Raw genomic sequence first — 19,737 nt, forward strand, 5'->3', positions numbered from 1 at the left:
AGGATGTCCACTAAAATGCTGAGAAATTAATTTCTGAGGGAATGAATTGTAGGTGATTTTTTTTCCACATTTCCAAAATCTTCTAGAGTGATGACAGTTATAATCAGGAAAAAAAAAATCCACAATGAGATAAACCATAAAATATAAACTTACCAAGGGAAGCTGGGAAAAGACGTATCCAAGTAGGTAATCTTGAGATGCCCAAAATATTAATAGAAATTTACCGAGGGAATGGGAGAACTCTCTCTGAGGGAACAGCGTGTGAAAGGACATGAAGCTATAAAAGAGAATGAATGGTGTATTGCTTTGCCCACTAAGTGTCCCATATTGCCTGTACATTTTGGAGACAGAGGTTTCTGTCTCCAAAATGCCACACAGTTCAGCATGATAAGCTTGTGAAGTGCAAAGGAGTGAAATTGATGAGAAATTAAGCTATAAATTAGGGAACCAATGAAGGGAAATGTACACTGTGCCAGCGAACCCAGACTTGAAGCTGTAAGCCAGGGAAGCCACTGAGGATTTTAAGTAGGGAAGTGACCTGATTTGATTGGCATTTGAAATCACTGGCTTCACCGCAGGTGATGGAGTAAAATGAGGCAAAACTGAAATAAGAGAGATCAGGCTTTGCAATGGTTAAGGTAAGAAGTCATGAGGATGAACGTGGATTCAAGAGATCAATAGGAAGCAGAGCCAACAGGACTTGATAACTTGCTGGATGCACAGAGGGCAGGGGTCAGGGCTGAGGATGAGTCTGGAAGTATGCCCAGGTTTCCGATCTGAGTGGTTGTGTACTCATCATACTGTTTTCCAGAAAATAGGGAGGGGGAGTTCAAGAAGCAGGATGGAATGGGGAGATAAAGAAATATCAATTATGCTTTAGACATGCTGAATAGAAGTGACTGTGAATCATCCAGGCAGAAGTATCCAGTTCACAAATATGTAAAAATGATAATATGGGTGTAGCAGTCAGAAAAGACAAATGGACAAGAGACAAAGATTTCAGAGCTATGAGTTATAAGTGGTAGTTCGCTTACCAAGAATATGAGTGAGTCAACTCATGGGGAGTGTATACAGGGAAAAGAAAGCCATCCAAGCATGAATCTCTGAGGAATACCAAGTTGGAGGGTCAGTGACGAATTCAAAGATGGAGTCAAACACACTGAGATGTCCCAGCACAGTGGCTCATGCATGCAATCCCAACACTTTGGGAGGCCAAGGCAGGAGGATGGCTTGAGCCCTGGAATTCCAGACCAGCCTGGGCAACATAGGGAGAACCTGTTTCTACAAAAAATAAAAAGAAATTAGCCAGGTGCGGTGGTGCACACCTGTGGTCCCAGCTACTTGGGAGGCTGAGGTGGGAGGATCACTTGAGCCCGGGAGGTAGAGGCTACAGTGAGCTCTGATAACACCATTGCACTCCAGCCTGGGCGACAGAGTGAGACTCCATATCCAGGGAAAAAAAAAAAAAAAAAAAGATGCTGAAAAGAATCAGAAAAACAATGCCCTAAAAGTCAAGAGAGGAGTATAAGAGGGAGGGAGGCCTCAAAGAACAAGGAGAGCCAGGCCTGAAACTTCTCCCTTAGCTATTAGTAAAAGCAGACATCACCTTGTAGAGGGCAGTGTTCCTAGAGGGATGGAGACTGAAAGCTAGGGTGCAAAGAGGTAAGAGGTTGAACAGAAATGAGAAGGCGGAAGCAGGTAGGACAGGTCTAGGAAGGAGACAGGCAGAAGCTAGTGGGAGAGAGTGCAAAAGGAGAGGAGTTTCGTTTCGTTCATAAAAAGGAAATACTTGCTCAGGCTGGTATTCTGAGAGGGCAGTGACAGAAGGCAGGAACAAGGAATAAAGAAGACAACAGAGGCTGCCAAGTCTGGGGAGATGTGTTCCACAGCACAGCCTGGGAGGGAGATGTCGGCTTTGAACAGGAGGGGAACCACTGATGCTACAGAGGTGGAAGGGAATAGGACAGGAGCAACTAATACAGACAATTTTGTGGATTAAAAAGCTAAATTTTGAAGGCAATACTTTAAAGATGGGCTGCAATTTCTTCCCAGAAAAAAAAAAAAAGAAAAAAGGCAAGTTCTTCAGATTGGAGTCATGGAGTTGTGCAAAAGAAGGGAGCTTGAAAAGGGAGATGAAACACTAAAGTAGCAAGTGAAACAGAACTGAAGTCTCCAAGAAAAGGACCATCGGTTTGAATTGAGCCCCCCAGCAAGTCTGGTCATTGGAGACTTGCGGCCAATTGATTGGCAAAGTAAGATTTTTTCTGCACTATGCTCAGTAGCTGCTCCTATGTAGATGCAGAGAAAGAATATTTAGATTTCCCAAACTTGGGATTTGCAAGGCCAAAGGAAGGAAAGGAAGGAAATGGGGAAGATATCAGTCCTGCGGTTGCAGAGATGGCCTGTACGTGTTCGGTTATAGAGAAGTTCAGAACACACTGCCCCCAAAAGGTGCCAACGGGCATATTGACAACTTTGAATTAAAGGTACTTGAAAAACAGCAGGTACAAGAAGATCATTCTTCCTCTTCTTAAAAATAGAAGATGAAATTCCCATCTGAAAGGTGTCCTCCTATACCAGAAAAAAAAAAAAAAAATACTCCTATCATCGAGGATGGGACGTTGAGACTGAGGGAAGTCTGTGCAAACCTTGTTATGCTAACCCTTATCTTCCTAGTTACTTCTCTACCCAATTAACTGCCCTAGCCCAAGCCCCTTAGCCTTGTCACATTTTCACAATTTACTAATCTTTCTCCAATTCAGTATATAAGCATTCAACCCAAGCTGGGTCTTCATTTCCTTATGAAAGCTTCCATACTACATAAAAGTGACACTAAATACGTTTGTATGTTTTTCTCCCATCTGACATCAACTTAATTCTCAGGCTAATCAGAAAAACTCTAAGAGAATAGAGGTAAAATTGTGCCTCCCCAGCTGGCTAGGGCAGAAAGTGAGCCCAGGAAATTGTTGACAATTTGGAGATGGTGAGGTGGGAAGGCAGCTATGGAGGTAGCAGGGACATGGGTGTGGGCCTGCTATTAGAAAAGGTGGCTGTGAGTGGAAGAAGGGATATCAGAGTCTGGAACCATAGAAGACGCTCAGCCCTGAAGACTGAAGGTCACATGAGCTGGGGAAGAGCTTTGCCAAGGTGGCTGGAGTGTCAGTGAAGGTCACTGAAGACAACTGGTGGGGACTTAGTGGGGAATAGTGGAAAGGCCTCTGGACCAGTCTTCAGGAGTCCTGGGTTTTAATTTTACCCCTGCCACTTTCTTTCTGTGTGGCTTTGAGCTTTACACCCACCCTCTCTGAGCTTTTGTCTCCTCCATGAGAACAGAGATATGGAGGTACTGTAATGTTAAATAATACGCATGAGAATTCCTGCCACTTAGTCGGTCTCCATCAGTACTGACTGGTTCTGGAGCCTGGCATGTTAGACATGAGCCTGTGGAGCATAGGAGCCCAGGGATGGGAGCGAAAATGCCCCAACTAGTATGGGACAAGAGACAGAAGAAAGGGGACTGAGGAAGAAGGGGATACACTTCGGCAGGCTTCCCAGTTTTGCTTAGAACCGACCTTACTTACCTTCAGATGGAGGAAGGCAAAGAGGAGTTACCCTGAAAGATATTTCGATCATCCTACATTGCAAAGATAGACAGCTTTGTTTCACTTGATTTATGAAGACTGTTTTTAAAATCCAGCCAACTTTGTTCTTAGATACCTGTGTCCTTGAACTCATGCCCTTTTGGCTGTTCCAGGCACTCTTTCCATCAATTATCTGTCTAGCCAGCATATTCCATTCCTCTGTCTCCACTGGCAACTTCTTTTCAGCCTCCAAACACCTGGAGTGTCTCCTTCCTTAAGAGACTCTCCCCAGCCTGCCTCCCAGCCCTGAGAGCTCTATTGGTCTCTCTCCACTTCCTTACTAATCCCACTCTAGCCCAAAACAGAGCTGGACAGAATATAAGATTCTCTTTGGTAGAACAGGGAGCCTAGAGATGCTAGAAACTGATCCAAGCCAGGCCTGACAGGGGCAGAATCAAACTGGCAGAAAACAGAACGGAAGGTGGTTGCAGAATAGAGACAGGAGAATGAAAACAGAAGGAATAACCACCTTTCACCCACTTCTAATTTAAGTCATCTCTCGGTATTGTATAAACTTTGGACTGTGGACTGTCTTGGATCCTACGGGGGACAAAAAAAATGGTTTGTATATAGATAAATACATCACCACTTGTACAATAATAGTAATAGTATAATAATAGCTAACACATGTATAGCATTTACTAAATGTCACAATTTGCTCTATGGTCATTGTGTATACTAACTTATTTAGAGCTCACAACAATCCTAGGAGGTAGGTATAGTTATTATCCCCATTTTACAGATGAGGGGACTCAGGGTCACCAAAATTAAATAACTTGTTGAAGGTCACGTATTTTGTAAGTGGTGGCCAAGCCCAGGTAGTCTGAATCAGTAGCACTTATAGAGCATTTATACTTATACTTTTTCTCATGTCATTTGCCTACTGACCCTGGGAGGCCCAGATGACATGTATAATTAAGCTCATTACCACTAACAGATAAGGAAACTGAGTCCAGGAGATGAAGTCATTGCCTGAGTTCACAGAGTCAGGGAATGGCAGAGTCAGCGACTTAGGTTCTGTACTACAAATCCGTGCAACTGGGGAGACATGAGTGAAAGAAACCGGCATCTGAGGCTGCTATGGGCAAACAGCAGGGCACAAAGCCAGGCTGGCTACTAGGTGAGCTGCTAGGGACAGCTGGGCACACATTCAGCCAAGTCAGCTTCAATGTTCAGGGGTTCTCTGGCAGCACACAAACCATGCATTGCCAGTTTTACACAGTTAGTGTAGGATTTCTGGAGTGTCCCCATTCTTTCAGGCAGTCATGAATCCTCCAGTGAATGTGACAATCCCAGCAGGGATCCTGGGTCTGGGTCCTAATAGCACCACTGTACTGAATCCCATGGCCCCAATGACTTTGCTTCCACTTTTATTCTTCAGAACCCTGTCCCTTGAGACTTATCTCCCACTCCTTCTCAAAGCCCTCACCTCCCTCAATTTGACTGTGCATCCTCCTGATTCTCCTGCCTCGTGTTTCCTTGTCTCCCTACCAGGGGTTCTCTATGCCCCAACTCCACCCCTCATCGTGGGCACTCCTCAAGGCCTCATTTCTTTCCACTCTGTATACTCTTCCCAGATGGTCTCATCTCTCTCCATGATGTCCAACATTTAGTTATTTTTGAAGTACTCCTTAAATCAATTATTATGTGGTAAAAAAATATATTAAAGGATAGAACTAAAATTCTTCTTAAGAATGAAACTGTCGGCTGGGCGCATAATCCCAGCCTGTAATCCCAGCACTTTGGGAGGCTAAGGCAGGTGAATCACAAGGTCAGGAGTTTGAGACAAGCGTGGTCAACATGGTGAAACCCCATCTCTACTAAGAATACAAAAAATTAGCTGGGCGTAGTGGCAGGCACCGATAATCCCAGCTACTCTGGAGGCTGAGGCAAGCGAATCGCTTGAACCTGGGAGGCGGAGGTTGTGGTGAGCAGAGATTGCACCACTGCACTCCAACCCTGGGCAACAGAGTGAGACTCCCCCTCCAAAAAAAAAATGAATGAAATTGTCTTACTTTAAGAAGATACGTTGTTGAGACAGTTGGGCAGAAAAGATAAGACCTGAGGGCAGGGGGAACCTGGAAAGAAGGAGTAGAATATAAAGAAGGCTAAATTGATTTTCTTAAGAAAATGGAAGAAATTTGGAAAATAAGGGTGAAGGAGAAGTGTCTGCCAGAGGAAAAGTAGAGATGAGTGGCATAAACTTAGGCTGAGTTGGTAGAAATGGCTGAGGGACTCTTTAAGAAGGATGCCCCTAGGTCAATGTTAGGTTATTTGCACATCTGCAATGTAAAACCCCACAATCTCTCCTGAATTTTAATAAATTCTAGTATTAGCCAAGGATTCTCATGAGGCTTTTTATGATCTCTTCTTCACAAAATAAGCAAAATTCTGATTCAATATCTGGATAAATGAGGTTCAAAATAGGAGCAGGGCCTGTGAGGTTTTAGACAATCCACAAACTAATTGGGTGAGAGGCTCCTAAATTCTTAGATATCTTGTGGAAGGTATTAGACCTATGATGAGGGAGGGAATAGGGATTTTAAACCCATCTTATATAGGGACTTAAGAAACATGGATACCTCACACTAATATAATTATAAAGTTATTAAAGTTGCTCATGATAAACATTTTGAATAATACTAAAAAGTAAAAAGAAGGAATACAAATAAACTGTAGTCTACCTCCAAATACAACTAGTTTAACATTTTCATGAATAACTCTCCAATTTCTTTCCTGGTAAAACTTTTCATATAACTTAATAATCTTTTATATACTCCAATGTCACTCCAATATTCTAAACCTATCTTTTCAAATTCCTGTCTATTGAACAACAAGCTTGACATGTCCTAAATTGAGTTCAACATCTTTACTCCCCCTACCCCCACCTCACTGCCTTTCCTCTTTCAGGTAATGACTGAAAGACATTGTGTCAGGGGGACTCTCCTAAATGCCATTATTTTTTCCATCATGTTGGGTTACTTAATTTCTCCCCCAAATGCACTTCACACTGTTCCCTTCTAACCTCTGTCTCGTGTTGTTTTCTCTGCCTAGACTTCCTCTCTCGATAGTTTACCCATCTGTCATGGGCTGAATTTTGTTCCTCTCAAAACTCATATGTTGAAGGCTTAATCCTCAGTATGTCAGAATATGACTGTATTTGTAAATAGAGCCTTTAAAGAGGTAATTCAGTTAAAATGAGATCATTAGGGTGGGCTCTAATCTAAGATGGCTGGTGTCCTTTGAAGAAGAGGAGATTACAACACAGACATACAGAGTAAAGGATGGCCATGGGAGGACACAACCAGAAGGCAGCTCTCTGTGAGCCAAGGAGAGAGGCCTCAGGAGAAACCTATCCTGCCCATACCTTAATCTCAGACTTCCATTGTCCAGGGCTGTGAGAAAATAAATTTCTGTTCCTTAGTCACCTAGTCTATGGTACTTTGCTGTGGCAACCCAAACTAATGTACCATCTTCAAGGCCAATCTCTGGTTCCACCTTCTTCATGTGACATTTCTGTTCTCCTTCCCTGGGGCCTGCATGACACTCTGCTATGGCTTATTTGCCCATCTGCTCTCTTGGGTGAGGCATGAATCCTGCCTCATTCTTCAGGACAGACGATGTTTTACTCATCTCTATCATCATCATTGCACCTAATTCAGAGCCTTGCACGTGGTAGGTGTTCAAAAAGCAGTTATTGGATTGTACTAAAAAAATTTATTGCAGAATAATTCACTTAAATATTACTGTAAAAAAGTAGAAAATGAATCATTGTAAGCAGTAAACATGTCATTTTTTTTTTTTTTTTTTTTTTTGTATTCCCCAGGTACCAGGCATTTTCCTCTGATACTGAATACCCAAGAAAAGAAAGTTGTTAGGCAAACCAAAATAAATATCTAGTCTTTTAGAAGTTTAAATAGGTAAGTACCTCCCTTTTTACATGGTAACATGCTTTAAATCCACAACTAGTCAGTATGGCACAATGAAACAAGCATTGGTTTATGAGTCAGACTACTCTGGTTTCATGGTTGGCTCCACCATTTACTTCCTATGTAACTATTATCAGATTATTTCACCTCCCCAAGTCTGCTTCCTTATCTATAAAATGGAAATGTCCATAAATACTTTATAGAATTGGCATGAGGATTGAATTACAAATAAGATTAGAAAAGCTGGATTGGAATCCCAGCTTTCGACCATTTATCGACTGAGTGACCTCTGACAGGTTATTTAATCCTTCTAAGCCTTAATTTCCTCAACTATAGGAGGAGGATGATGGCAATAATAGTACCAAGCTAATAAGCCTGCTGAGAGAATTACTTGGGTATCTGAGTAAATGTTCAATATATGTTAAGTGATACAATGTCAGCATTAAAGTGACTAATACAGAGACTAACACATAGATAATATACAATAAATCATATTTATTAATATTATTATACTAGGATGATTTACATTAGAAACATAACTATGGTCATAAATGAAAAGTATTTTCTTTATACTCAGTCAATTATACATTTTCTAAGGGAGAAGTTCAGTATTTGAAGCAATTCAATCTTTTCCTGAGCGAGAATAGTTTTGAGCAACAGCATTGACAGAGCAATATGTAATCTCATCACTTTCAGTCCATTCTATCGTCACCTTTGGTGCTGGGGTTACCCCTCATTGCATGCAGCCAGAACTCTACTTTACAGAGTCATTTCATGCAATGGTAGTAGACAGGAAGATAAAGCTGTTAGTGAAGCTAGCTCAGCTCCATGACAGATGCCTTCTGAGGGAGTCCAAAATGGGCGGCTTCCCCAACCCAAAACACGTGCACTTGGCTGGGTCCTTCCACGTGACATAACAAGAGTAATTAACCAGAAGAACGTGGCGGGGTGGGGTCGGTTCCAAACTAGGGAATAATAAAGAATATTTTTTAATTGTTTTTAATTTTATACAATTTTATATCCCCCCCTTCTGGAATGGGAAGAAAAGGTATAAATGGACTACAATTTTGTTTCAGAAGTAGTATTTACATATATGTATAGTATTAGCATGGAACTGTAAACCCTTTTCTTAAATCTTTACTATTTTGAAAATACTGTGTCAAGCACAAAATAAAAGCTTAGTAAATATTCCTTGAATTTCAATTCATCAATAAATTCATATCTATTTCAATGACTTCAGGAAAAACAAAACCTTATAAAATATTATATTGGTGATTCTCAAAGAATCACCAGAGTGGAGAAGCAGATGCTCATTACAATTACTTAGTTAAAAAATCATAATAATAAATCTTGATAAATAATTTTATTAAGTAAAAAAACACATTTATTCTGTACCTACCATATGCCAAGTAGCTTCTCAAAAAATAAAGATGAATTAGATTCTCTATCCTTTCAAGGTTGAATAGATAAATCCTTCCCCAATCCGATGGACTCTTAACGAAAAGAGAATTAATTCCAGAAGGGCTCTACTCCCTTTCTGCCACTTTCTCCCATGAAACAATGGAGCAGGCCGGGCGCGGTGGCTCAAGCCTGTAATCCCAGTACTTTGGGAGGCCGAGACGGGCGGATCACGAGGTCAGGAGATCGAGACCATCCTGGCTAACGTGGTGAAACCCCGTCTCTACTAAAAAATACAAAAAACTAGCCGGGCGCGGTGGCGGGCGCCTGTAGTCCCAGCTACTCGGAAGGCTGAGGCAGGAGAATGGCGTGAACCCGGGAGGCGGAGCTTGCCGTGAGCAGAGATCCGGCCACTGCACTCCAGCCTGGGCGGCAGAGCGAGACTCCGTCTCAAAAAAAAAAAAAGAAACAATGGAGCAGAGTGGAAAGAAAGGTGAAGTCAGGCTTTTGAGCATCTCTGTTCTGCAACATCTTCTCTTTTCCCCACTAGGGGTAGAAAGAGTGTCTTCTCAAGTTTGTGGGGATTTCTGGAGCAAAACCTCAGAATCAAAGAATGCTGGAGCCAAAGGTCATGGGAGAGGTCTCCTTGCCTCACAGTTCTCAACCCCAGTTTCTAAATGAGTGTGAGGGTCAATATATTCCTGCAGTTTTATGTCTAGTTGAAAACCACTGATAGAGTCTACGGTTTTCCTTTTACAGGCAAGAAAGCTGATTCACAGGAACACGGAAAGCTTCCCTCAAATCACAGTGGAAACTCGAATCCAGGTCTCCTTACTTCAAATACCAAACTTTCTTTACCTGGGATCCCAAGAATAGCTCTAGGAAGTCTGGTGACCCTTCCTAAAATTGTATGTAAATTTTGGATATGGGCCGGGTGTGGCGGCTCACACCTGTAATCCCAGTGCTTTGGGTGGATCATGAGGTCGGGAGTTTGAGACCAGCCTGGCCAACATGGTGAAACCCCGTCTCTACTAAAAATACAAAAATTAGCTGGGCCTGGTGGCGGGCACCTGTAATCCCAGTTACTCAGGAGGCGGAGGAAGGAGAATCGTTTGAACTAGACAGGCGGAGCTGGCAGTGAGCCAAGATTGTGCCATTGCACTCCAGCCTGGGCGACGTGGCAAGACTCCGTCGCAAAAAAAAAAAAAAAAAAAAAAAAAGGTATACATGTGTACATTCAAATGGGAAGAGGATCCATGGCTTTTGACAAATTCTCAAAAAAATTAAAACCGGCCGGGCGCTGTGGCTCACGCCTGTAATCCCAGCACTTTGGGAGGCTGAGGAGGGCAGATCACGAGGTCAGGAGATCAAGACTTTCCTGGCTAACATGGTGAAACCCCGTCTCCACTAAAAATACAAAAGAATTAGCCAGGCGGCGTGGCCTGTAGTCCCAACTACTCGGGAGGTTGAGGCAGGAGAATGGCGTGAACCTGGGAGGCGGAGCTTGCTGTGGGCCGAGATCGTGCCACTGCACTCCAGCCTGGGCGACAGAGCGAGACTCCGTCTCAAAAAATAATAATAATAAATTAATTATAACCATAAGTTCAAATTTGCATTAGCTATTTCCCAGGCAATTTTAAGAAGTGCCTGGGTATAGTGAGCAGGATTGGCCAGGTGTGACTCAGGGTTAGAACCCCACATAACATGATTGGAGAGATGTGGTATGAGCCCCACTCTATAAGAACTCCCCAGTTTCCTCCCAAACTTCTGCCTGAAATTGCTTTGTGGGTTAACGGATTATGTACTATTCAAATGCAGATGTCCCTGGAGAAACAACAGAAGTCATTGTCACACACAATAAAGTTGAAGTCATCATATTGCCTCCAAAAAGCTGTGGAGTAGCTGCAAGCAGATACGAAGGATGGGGAAGGGACACAGGGACTACAGGAATCCTGTGCATTGAGGGATGGGAGAGCTCCACGGAGGAAATGGCACAAAAATGGAGGCAGTTGGGCCTCAAAAACCCAAAGCACCATCCAGTTGCCGCCGTGATAGAACAGCAGAAGCGTAGGGGCCCAGAGTTACCGCTGGTCCCAGTCAAGCGGCAGCGGCATGAGTTGCTGTTGGGAGCGGCGGGGTCGGGCCCTGGAGCGGGGCAGAAGCAGGCCAACCCGGGAGCTTTGCTGGTGTTCCTCCCTTCAAGCCCCAATCATGCTGCTCTCTGGACATGAAGGGGAAGTATACTTCTTCAAGTTCCACCCCAACGGATCCACCTTTCCATCTGCAGGATTTGACAGACTGATATTGTCATGGAATGTATATGGTGACTGTGATAACTCTGCCATACTTAAGGGACACAGTGGAGCAGTGATGGAACTGCACAACAACACAGATGGCAGTATGCTCTTCTCAGCATCCACAGATAAAACTGTGGCTGTGTGGGATAGCGAAACAGGCAAGAGGGTTAAAAGCCTAAAGGGACATACTTCTTTTGTGAATTCCTGTTATCTAGCCAGCTTGTTTGCACTAGCAGTGACGATGGCAGTTAAGCTTTGGGACATCTGGAAGAAATCAGCCATCCAAACATTTCGGAACATGTACCAGGTGTTAGCTGTGACCCCCAATGACCCAAGTGATCAGATTATTTCTGGTGGAATAGACAATGATATCAAGGTCTGGGACCTGCACCAGAACAAACTAATGTACACCATGACAGGCCATGCAGATTCAGTGACTGGCCTGAGCTTAAGTTCTGAAGGCTCTTGTCTCTTGTCCAATGCAATGGACAATACAGTTCTTGTCTGGGATGTCTGGCCATTTGCCCCCAAAGAGAGGTGTGTAAAGATATTTCAAGGAAATGTGCACAACTTTGAAAAGAACCTTCTAAGATGTTCTTGGTCACCTGATGGAAGCAAAATAGCAGCTAGCTCAGCCGACAGGTTTGTGTATGTGTGGGATACCACAAGCAGAAGAATATTGTATAAGCTGCCCAGCCATGCTGGCTCCATCAGTGAAGTTGCTTTCCACCCTGACTAGCCCATCATTATCTCAGCATCGAGTGACAGCATCGAGACTGTGTGTGATATGGAATGGAAGACTCCAAGGCTACTTGTCTTTGAGACCTCAGACTGCATAAGTGACGTCAAATGTTTGTTGCCCAGGCTAGTACCCTCCCTTCAGATGACCATTACTGGCAAGAAACAGAGGAGGCGGTGGCCATATTCCGAAAACCACTGCTATCCCATTTCACCAGGATGACTAAGGCAAGCTCCCCGTGGCCTCTAAAATCCACCTGCCAGATTTCAGGGAGTGTTTTATTTTATTTTTTCTTTTTCTTCTATCCTGTTTTGTAATGCCTGACCAATGTGACAAATTTGCTGGTTGGGATTTTTTTTTTTTATTTAGTAATTGGCTTGTATGATATTTTCTTTCTGTATTTCTCTGTGATTTTGTATTAAAAGCCTTAAAAACAAACAAACAAACAAACCCAAAGCACCTCTGTTTTCTGTCGAAGACAGTCCTGAAGGGTAAAAATCCAAACTCACTGCAACAGATCAGAAGCCTCATGAACTGACAATTTGGCTGAGACCACTCTAAGCCCTGTGACGTTCTCCGTCAAATAGTTGAGTAGGTAAATAAACAAATATTGTGGCAGCCAGAGAAACACCATGTTTCCCTGAAGAATTCCACTTGCAGACTTGAGGAAGAGTTCAACAACAAGCATCTGGTAAAGTTAGCTAGAAGCTGCCATATCTTCTAAAAGTGGAAGCTCACTGACAGATGCCGCCTCATTGGCAGCCCAAGCCCAGTCTTCCTGGTGCCTTTTTAGACCCCTGCATTGGTGGGGCTCCATGCCTCCTAATGGGAGGCTGGGCTGCTATGAGAACAAAAGGGTCAGTGGAAGCGACCACGTTGTCTAAATATCAGCCCCTCCAGCTCTTCTCGACCTCAGGCACTCTGACGTATAGGGGTAGCTAACCAGCTTTAAAAAAGAGACTTAAAAAAGGACTTGGCAGGTATGGGTCCCTGATTTCCCATTGATACTTCGACTATAGGCTGGAACAGTCAGGGTGTCAGGGAAGGGCTCACCCATTCCTTAATGAGTAAAAGAAGCATGGCATTCTCTGCTGGGAGAATTTTATTTTGCTGAATACCATAGATCTTGCTAACTACCTACCCTTCTGATGACTGACTGTTCACACAGCTAAAGAGCTCCTCCTGCTGAATTCTCATCAAGAAACTGGCTGCAGAAAGCAGTTCCTCCTTATAAGCTCGGCATGTAGCCCTCTGTCAGCTACATAATGTTTCTAATTCCTACCCAAGAACAAAACACTAAAAGTTAATTATTACTTGAAGGGAACAAAGAGAGAAAATACCAAGTGTTTAGTTCCTAAAATTATTTTGAGTAAAATTGGAGATAAGAAGGCTAGCCTTGAGCAGTATCTTTGTCCCCAAATGTATAATGTATTAGTCAGAGTTCTCTAGAGAACCAGAACTAATAGGAGGTAAATATAAAGAGATCATTAGAATGAATTTGTTCCTATGATTATGGAGGCTTAAAAGTTCCATAATCCGTAGTCTGCAAACTGGAGACCCAGGAAAGTTGGTGGTGTAGTTCCAGTCCGAGTCTGAAGGCCTGAGGACCAGGAGAGCCAATGGTACATGTCACTGTCTGAGGGCAGAAGGCCAACGTCCCAGCTCAATCAATTGGACAAAGAGAGTGAATTCTGCCTTCCTCCATCTTTTGTTCTATTCAGGTCCTCAACTGATTGGATGATGGCCACTCACATCAGGAAGGGCAGTATGGTTTACACAGTCCTCTGGTACAAATGCTGATCTCATTGGAAACACCCTTACAGACACACCCAGAAATAACATTGAAACAAACATCTGGGCACCCTGTGGCCCTGTCAAGTTGACATATAAAATTAACCATCGCATACAATTTGTTGCATTTTTTTTTTTTTTGGTTACATAGTGTTAATAAAACTGGATGAAACTTAGAATTAATGCTGTCCTTTAAAGATGGGGAAACTGAGGTCCCTAGAGAGGTTAAGGGGCTTGACTGAGACTCCCACTGACAGTTGGATAGACCTGGAAGTAAAATCCAGATGAACTATGCTATTTTCTTTTCTACTGACAGCTGGACAGTAATTGCTCTTATTACCTGAATGATTCATAACCCATTTCCAGCGTGTTTAACATTTATAACTAATTAGTTAAAGCTAGGAAGAGTTTCACTTCCAGACATTGAATTTTTTGTGTGTTTTTTAGACCCTCTTCTTCTCATTGTCTTATTACACCCTCACTCCCTCATCTCAGAAACACCCTGGTTATCTCACCGGCCATCTTGATGATGGTTCTGTTGCCCTGAGAGTGAAATCAGGGCTGAGCTTGTTAAGAAGAAAAATGCTGAGTCAATTTCTACCCAACTGACAGATTTTGTGGCAGGGCCTTGTAACCAGGGTCCCCGCCCCTCTTAGGTATTGACGGCAGTGAATTGAGGCATCCGACACTCAGATCTTCTTCCAGGCTTTTCTTTCTCTCCAGAGGAGAAGCCTTTTCTAAACACTTGCCAGGTGCTGTCGATGAGCCTTACATGTCTTTCCCTAGAAGCAAAATGTTTAAGGTCCACAAGTGAATAAAATACGCACACTAGCTTCTGAAAGAAACTGCCCGATGACAGAAGGACCTTTACATCCAGAGGCATTGGCAAAGTTGTGTGGGGCCACATGGGTAGATTGGAACTGCTCTAGCTTAAAAGGCATTAGATGCCCTGGGATCTCTCCATGGCTAGCAAAACCCAGCTCAGAGAGTGTTCTCAGCCTCCAGTATTCCCCTGGGACTTTCCAGGTCCTATCTTGGTCCTTTGGCCTAAGGTTTTATCCCCTTGTCTTGTCTACTCTATGACTTCACGCTGACTACCTCCGATTACCTAGAAAGGCCCCTGTCTACTCTCAGTGGCCACTTGCCACTAACCAATGACCTGGGAATAAGTAACAAATCACGTCACCATCCTCATTCCCTTTTGAAAAATGCCGTTTGATGGCCAGATGTGCTGACTCACGCCTATAATCCCAGCATTTTTGAAGGCCGAGGAGGGTGGATTGCTTGAGGTCAGGAGTTTGAGACCAGCCCAGCCAACATGGCAAAACCCTGTCTCCACAAAAAATACAAAAATTAGCCGGGCGTGGTGGCGGGCACCTGTAATCCCCGCTACTCAGGAAGCTGAGGTATGAGAACTGCTTGAGCCTGGGAGGTGGAGGTTGCAGTGAGCTGAGATTGCACCATGGCATTCCAGCCTGGACAACAAAGCAAGACTCTCTCTCAAAACAAACAAACAAACAAAAATGCCATTTGAATTACGCAGAAGGGCAAGGCTTCAAAATTCTGTTACAGAACTCTGCTGTCCCTCTGTCTGTCACACACACCTCTACCCAGAGGGACTTAAGAGTGTGTTTGCTCATAGTATCTGGTTTAATAACAGCTTCTGATGAGTAGAGATCATCAGTAAAGAAAGAGTAAAGAGTAAAGAAAATTGTCAGGTTTATGTGTAAATCCACTGGGCATCAAATGCTAGCCTTGTTCCTAGAGATTTTTCTTGGCATATTGCCAAGAAATACAAAACCCAGTCCTGTGTGCAGTTGAAATGTATGCAGAAGGTGTGTGTGATAAGATTTCTCATTAAAGAACACCCTTGGCTGACATACACAGCCTCAAATACATTTTACTCCCAGAAATCACTTGGTCAGATTGAATAATTACAAAGATACTAGAGAAGTCTGTGATTTGTAAAAATAAGCTTACAAAATGGAATCCACTAATAGGCTAGGGATTTTTGTCACTGATTTCAAAAGAAATTTTCAGAAACTGACTGTCCAAAGAAGACGGTTATGTAGGTAGAGATTAGAGGCCCTGTAGTGTTTTAACTCTCTGGAGGGTGTAGGGGAAATGAAGAGCCCTCGAAATAAACACTTTGAAGAGCAGAGTACGTTCACATTGGACTCTTTCTTGCGATTGGCTTCTTAAAGCAGAAAACGTTATACAAATATGAAGAACTGTCTTCAGAGAGGACATATTTCACATTCCTGCCCTTTAATGGTCCTAATGTTGTAAAATTGGATAAAGTACATATTGCCACTAAATGAAAAGTATAAATCTCTTTCCCACTTGCTATCCCAATTTCCCTCAAGGAAATTCTTTCAAGCACTCTGCTTTATAGTTAATGCTAATTTCTCCATGGCCAAAGGACCACTGGGGAGAAATTTGTGTTTAAAATGTAGTCATATGGATTAGGATTCTTCAGGAAAGCAATTATTCAATGACATTTATAGAAGAGAGAAACCAATATAGACTATTCTTACTCTTACAATGGATGTTCCTGCAAGGGGCAATACAGGTCCAAATGATACAAATGGGAACTGATTTAAGTGTGTGTGTGTGTGTGCGCGCGCGTGTGTGTGTGTATGTGTGAAGTTTCTAACTATGATCTGGTGCTCAGAGTTGACAGAAATGGTCTTTGGCAACATACTTAATCAACTATAAATTCTTATCCTTGTGTAGCTCACACAAAGGTAGACACACACAATTGGGTAAAAGCCAACTCACCCCCAAAGAGCAGTGTATGTAATTCCTGGATCAATTGAACAATTTGTTTCTCAGATGTATTCAACTGAAAGATCTGTCCTTGGATATTTATACCAAAACATACTAAAACCAACAGTCAAAACATCGTATTAGTTAACAGGAGATTGTTCTGCTATGTGCAGCAAAAGGGAATTGAAAACATTTCCAAATCAATCACACCACATAAATTTGGCCATATATAAGTCCAACATATGATAAACTCCTCTTGTGGTCTCGCACTTTGCTTTACATTTATTCCAATAGGACTCAATGTTTGGGGTGTGCATGCCAAGTAATGACATGACACAGAAGTTGGGAGCAATATGGTTAACTGGAGCATGTTGGAAACCAAGGAGAGGCTGAATATTATTATATGTAACCCATGAATTGTAGTGAATGGTAGAACTAGACTAAACTGTGCACTGCAAAACAGGTGGCAAAGTTTGGATACAATTGTCATCAGCAATTTCCAAATAACAAACAGCTGATTGATGGATAGTAGCTACCATACCAAAAATCCATATTTGCCCTTTCTGGAGCACGGCCATGATGACACTTTGTTTTGTGGCTTAAACAGGACTTGGCAATTTGCAACTAATGACATGTACCTCCAAGCTGTATCAGATGTACTTCCAAGTATTCTTGGACAAGTATCCTTTGCAACAGAAATTGTAGGTATCAACCACAGTAGGAGCCAGAATGCCAATAATTGCAGTTGTTGCTTTCTCTATGACTTCATAAAACCATAAGAATAGGTAAAGTCACATTTTCAGGGAAATGTTGCACTTAGTGTAAAAAAAAAAAAAAAAAATTCCTTAGGAAGGGAAACCCATGACGATTGGCCCCATAGGGACAAATTGTTCAATTGATCCTAATTCCTCTCTCTTCATCCCAGTTTGGAGAAGAGATTCAGCTGATCAGAAAGCACAATGTGCTTGGCCCCAAGAGAAACAGGAAGCTGGGAGGCCTTCTGAGCCCAGAGAAAAGTCAGTCTCAGGATGAGTATCCTTGGGCAGTAGAGGGAAGAAGGGCCTCTTTGGGAATATGATTGATCAGGGCACTGTACTTAAAATGAACTTTGAACAGAAACTGCAAGAAGACTGTGTTAGTCCATTTTCACACTGCTATAAAGAACTATCTGAAGCTGGCTAATTTATAAAGAAATGAGGTTTAATTGACTCACAGTTCTGCATGGCTGGGGAGGCTGCAGGAAAGGTACAATCATGGCAGAAGGCGAAGGGAAAGCAAGCACATCTTACCATGGTGGAGCAGGAGAGAAAGAGAGCAAGCGGGGGAAGCACCACATACTTTCAAAATGTCCGATCTCATGAGAACTCTATCACAAGACAGCACTAGGGGGATGGTGCTGACCATCAGAAACCACTCCCATGATCCAATCACCTCCCATCACGACCCACCTTCAACATATGGGGACTACAATTCCACATCAGATATGGGTGAGGACACAGAGTCAAACCATATTTTTTTTTAATTATACTTTAAGTTCTAGGGTACATGTGCACAATGTGCAGGTTTGTTACATATGTATACATGTGACATGTTGCTGTGCTGCACCCATTAACTCGTCATTTACATTAGGTATTTCTCCTAATGCTATCCCTCCCTCCTTGCCCCACCCACAACAGGCCCCAGTGTGTGATGTTCCCCTTCCTGTGTCCAAGTGTTCTCATGGTTCAGTTCCCACCTATGAGTGAGAACATGCGGTGTTTGGTTTTCTGTCCTTGCAACAGTTTGCTCGGAATGATGGTTTCCAGCTTCATCCACGTTCCTACAAAGGACATTAACTCATCCCTTTTTATGGCTGCATAGTATTCCATGGTATATAAGTGCCACATTTTCCTAATCCAGTCTATCATTGATGGACATTTGGGTTGGTTCCAAGTCTTTGCTATTGTGAATACTGCCACAATAAACATATGTGTGCATGTGTCTTTATACTACCATGATTTATAATGCTTTGGGTATGTACCCAGTAATGGGATCACTGGGTCAAATGGTATTTCTAGTTCTAGGTCCTGGAGGAATCGCCACACTGTCTTTCACAATGGTTGAACTAGTTTATAGTCCAATCAACAGTGTAAAAGTGTTCCTATTTCTCCACATCCTCTCCAGCACCTGTTGTTTCCTGACTTTTTAATGATCACCATTCTAACTGGTGTGAGATGGTATCTCATTTGGAGTTTGATTTGCATTTCTCTGATGGCCAGTGATGATGAGCATTTTTTCATGTGTCTGTTGGCTGCATAAATGTCTTCTTTTGAGAAGTGTCTGCTCGTATCCTTCCCCAGCTTTTTGATGGGGTTGTTTGATTTTTTCTTGTAAATTTGTTTAAGTTCTTTGTAGATTCTGGATATTAGCCCTTTGTCAGATGGGTAGATTGCAAAAATTTTCTCCCATTCTGTAGGTTGCCTGTTCACTCTGATTGTAGATTCTTTTGCTGTGCAGAAGCTCTTTAGTTTAATTAGATCCCATTTGTCTATTTTGGCTTGTGTTGCCATTGCTTTTGGTGTTTTAGTCATGAAGTCCTTGCCCATGCCTATGTCCCGAATGGTATTACCTAGGTTTTCTTCTAGGGTTTTTTGTGGTATTAGGTCTAACATTGAAGTCTTTAATCCATCTTGAATTAATTTTTGTATAAGGTGTAAGGAAGGGATCCAGTTTCAGCTTTCTACATATGGCTAGCCAGGTTTCCTAGCACCATTTATTAAATAGGGAATCCTTTCCCCCATTTCTTGTTTTTATCAGGTTTGTCAAAGATCAGATGGTTGTAGATGTGTGGTATTATTTCTGAGGGCTCTGTTCTGTTCCATTGGTCTGTATCTCTGTTTTGGTACCAATACCATGCTGTTTTGGTTACTGTAGCCTTGTAGTATAGTTTGCACTCAGGTAGCATGATGCCTGCAGCTTTGATCTTTTTGCTTAGGATTGTCTTGGCAATGTGGGCTCTTTTTTGGTTCCATATGAACTTTAAAGTAGTTTTTTTCCAATTCTGTGAATAAAGTCATTGGTAGCTTAATGGGGATGGCATTGAATCTATAAATTATCTTGGGCAGTATGGCCACTTTCACAATATTGATTCTTCCTATCCATGAGCATGGAATGTTCTTCCACTTGTTTGTGTT

The 19,737-nt window shown here is 42.5% G+C and overlaps 1 protein-coding gene and 1 pseudogene across 4 annotated transcripts in view; one reads left to right on the plus strand and one right to left on the minus strand.

The window, feature by feature from the left end:
• The window catches only part of KCNAB1 (potassium voltage-gated channel subfamily A member regulatory beta subunit 1), a 414,948-nt gene that overhangs the window by 342,772 nt on the left and 52,439 nt on the right, over nucleotides 1-19,737 (minus strand). The window lies entirely within an intron of this gene.
• On the plus strand, nucleotides 11,011-12,425 carry LOC112618186 (annotated as a pseudogene). Its single transcript, XR_003118035.1, has one exon. The product of XR_003118035.1 is annotated as a U5 small nuclear ribonucleoprotein 40 kDa protein pseudogene (transcript).

Source organism: Theropithecus gelada, chromosome 2 (genome assembly GCF_003255815.1).
Source record: "Theropithecus gelada isolate Dixy chromosome 2, Tgel_1.0, whole genome shotgun sequence".
Taxonomy (NCBI): Eukaryota; Metazoa; Chordata; class Mammalia; order Primates; family Cercopithecidae; genus Theropithecus; species Theropithecus gelada.